The 3,824-nt window shown below is 37.8% G+C and overlaps 1 pseudogene; it reads left to right on the plus strand.

Annotated features, from left to right (window-relative positions):
- Nucleotides 1-2,363: 2,363 nt before the first annotated feature.
- On the plus strand, nucleotides 2,364-2,453 carry LOC115833511 (annotated as a pseudogene).
- Nucleotides 2,454-3,824: the final 1,371 nt, after the last annotated feature.

Raw genomic sequence — 3,824 nt, forward strand, 5'->3', positions numbered from 1 at the left:
TTTGAGCAGAGGAGAGACTTTAATTTAACTTTCATTTTTAATAGGAAAATCTGACTCGTGTTGAGAGTAGATTGTGGTAGGGGGCAGAGGTATAACACCAGTTAGGAGGCTGTTGAAATAATCCAGGCAATGGATAATGATGACTTGAACCAGGATGGTAGGTGTGAGAACTGTGAGAAGTGGGTGAATTATTGATATATTTTGAAGAGTAAATAGGATTTTTTGATTATTTGAAGATAGAATGTGAGAGAAAGAGAGGAGTCAAAGAAATACCAAAGAGTTTGGATCTAAGCAAAGGATGCAGTGCCATCCATGTAAAAGGAAGCAACTGTCATCAACTGAAGGCTGTCAGTAATATAAGTTTTCGGATGTGTGTGGGGAGGCAGAATGGGGAGAGACTAGAAGTACTGTTTTTTTTTTTTTATTTTATTTCAGTAGTTTTTAGGAAACCGGTGGTAGTTTTAGACATGTGCTATGAGATGTCTTTTAGATATTCAAGCAGAGAAGTCAAATAGGTACTTGGATATACAAGTCTAGAGTTTAAGGGAGAAGTCTAGGATGGAGATATAAATGGTGTTTAAAGCCAGGAGACAAGATGAGATTATCAAGAGAGGGAGTGTGGACAGAGAAGAGAATACCAAGGATAGCATTCTGGGAGAGAAGAAGGAATCAGTGAAAGAGTCTCAGAAAGAGCAGCCTTCTGAACAAAGCTGGAGGCATCATAATATGTGACTTCAAATTATATTACAAGGCTATAGTAATCAAAACAGCATGGTATTGTTATAAAAATAGACACATAGACCAATTGAACAGAATAGATAATCCAGAAATAAATCCATGTATTTATAGCCAACTGATTATAGACAAAGGCACCAAGAACATACATTGGAGAAAAGACACTGTCTTCAATAAATGGTGCTGGTGTTGTTACATGGATATATTGGGACACACACATACACACACACACACCACAAATAAATGGTCCTGCAAAAATTGGATATTTATATTCAGAATAATGAAATCCGACCCCTATCTCTCACCATACACAAAAATCAATTTAAGATGGATTAAAGACTTAAACATAAGATCCGAAACTATAAAACTACTAGAGGAAAATGGGAGGAACACTTCTGGACATTTATCTAGGCAAATATTTTATGGCTAAGACCTCAAAAGCACAGGCAACAAAAACAAACAAAAAGGACAAATGTAACGTAACTAAACAAAAAGCTTTTGCACAGCAAAGGAAACACAAAATAAAAAGGCAACCTATAGAATGAGAAAAACATTGCAAACTATATATCTGATTAGGGGTTAATATTCAAAATATATAAGGAACTCAACACCATAGTAAAAACAATGACAAAAACAACAACAAAGTAATTCTATTAAAAAAGTGGTCAAAGGGCATGAATAGACATTTCTCCAAAGAAGACACACAAATGGCCAAAAGATATATAAAAAATGCTCAATGTCTCTAATTATCAGGGAAATGCAAATCAAAACCACAATTAGATATCATCTGACCCCAGTTAGGATGGCTGTTATTAAAAAGCAAACAACAGATGCTGGTGAGGATGCAGAGTAAAGGGAACTCATATGCACTGTTGGTGGGAATGTAAATTAGTACAGCCACTGTGGAACACAGCATGGAGGTTTCTCAAAAAACTAAACATAGAACCACCATATGATCCAGCAATCTCACGACTGAGTATTTATCCAAAAGTAAAGAAATCAGTATAACCAAAAGATACTTGCACCCCCGTGTTTATTGTAGCAGTATTCATAATAGCCAGGATGCAGAATCAACCTAAATGTTCATTAACAGGCAAATGAATAAAGAAAATGTGGTATTTATACACAATGGAATACTATTCAGCCATAAAAATGAAATCCTGTCATTTGCAGCAACATGTCTGGTCATTATGTTAAGTGAAATAAGCCAGGGACAAAATGACAAATATCACGTTTTTACTCATCTGTGGGAACTAAAAAAGCTGATCTCATGGGGGTAGAGAGTAGAATGATAGAAACCAGAGGGGGTGGGAAGTGTATGTGAGTGGGGGGTTGATGAAGAAAGATTGGTTAATGGGTACAGTCATAATTTACATAGAAGAAATAAGTTATAATGTTTGATAGCAGAGTAGGGTGACCATAGTTTGCAACAATGCATTGTACATTTCAAAATAGCAAGAAGAGAGGACTTTAAATGTTCCCAACACATAGAAATGATAAAGACTCGAGGTGATGGACACTCTAAATACCCTGACTTCATTAATACACATTCGATGCATGCAATGAAATACTACATATACCCTATAAATTTATGCAAATATTATGTATCAATTTAAAAGCACATGTGTAAGACTATACTTTCAGGGGTCACTTCTATAGTTTGTTACTAGAGAAGTTTCTCTGAACAGGTAAAGATAAAAAGCACATATGTACTGTGTATATAAATGCACCAAAAATTTCTGGAAGGATATACACACAAATGTACACATAATATACAACAAAATTATTGCCAGTCATTACCTATGGGGAAGAAAGGGAAGAGTTAAGGAGGGGAGGGAGAACGAGGTGGAGTGGGGCAGGACAGGGCAGGACACAGCAGGGACACTTTAAATGTGGTAATTTAGAGAGCACAGTGTTGTGACTACTTGAGTTCAAATCCAGATTCTGGTATTTCATATCTGGGTAATCTTGGGCAAGTTACTTCTTTTTCCTCAGGTTCCTAATTCAAGAAAAGAGAAAATACTAATAGTATCTACTTTATAAGTAATTCTGAGAATTAAATGTGTTAATACCTGAACACATTTGCAACAGTGCCTGGTACATAGTAAGTCCTCAATAAATGTTAGCTATTATGATTGTCATTATGCTTCTGTGTTGTTTGGATGTTATATAATGTTGGACTATTCATGTACTTCCTTTGAAAAAGCCAAGAGAAAGGGGCCAGTAGAGAGTGAGAGGTTGAAAATAGGAAAGAGGTAATAATAGGTTGAGTATGGCTAGTGAGGAGACCTGTACATGAATGGGCTCTACAATGCACATGGAGGAATTACACCTAGATTGGAAGAGGGATATCTTTCATTTTAACAGTAGAAAAGGATGGCTGCGAATATATTTCTAGTTTGGTAGTAGGAAGTTGGTTTCCATCTGGAGACTTCTATCTTATCTTTAAGAGGTGAGTTCTTTGGGGCAGCTGAGTAGTTGGAGTTTTGAGGAAAATGAAGAAGATCGAGAAGTATCATTTGGGAAAATGAGAGAGTGAGTTGAAAATATGACAGGAATCCCCAGAAATATTGAAGGTCCACTTGACGTTGGTGACCACGAATTCAGAGTGGTAACAACCTCTTCATCTATGTGACTTTCTCTTGCAGTGCTTAACACCCCTGGGGGTAGGAGTGAGAAGAAAGGCTGTGAACCAGATGCCAGCATCTTTGATGAATGAGTACAGGACAGCAAAGAGGTGGAGTCAAGGTGTAACCAAATATCATGAAATTCAGAGGAAGAAGGATCAGGGTGTTTTGCCTGAGGGTGGAGGAGGAATGCTTTGAAAGGTGCAGTGTGGTTGGAAGAGGATACCCACCTTACCTCCTCCGTATGCAGTACATGCGGTGTGTTGGTATAGATCACTTTCACTGGAAAGGGCTGTAAAGGAAGCTCCGTCCTCATGGGAAACCTAGGAACGTGGATATTCAGGGATGAGTTTGTGGATGGCAGAAGAGTTTGTTAATCATGGAATGGTGTTCCAGGAGGCACAGCCGAAGCATGTAAGGAGTGAAGGTAGAAGTGGGAGGTCAGGGCCAGGCACGGTGGCT

The sequence above is a fragment of the Nomascus leucogenys genome, chromosome X (genome assembly GCF_006542625.1).
Source record: "Nomascus leucogenys isolate Asia chromosome X, Asia_NLE_v1, whole genome shotgun sequence".
In the NCBI taxonomy this organism is placed as follows: domain Eukaryota; kingdom Metazoa; phylum Chordata; class Mammalia; order Primates; family Hylobatidae; genus Nomascus; species Nomascus leucogenys.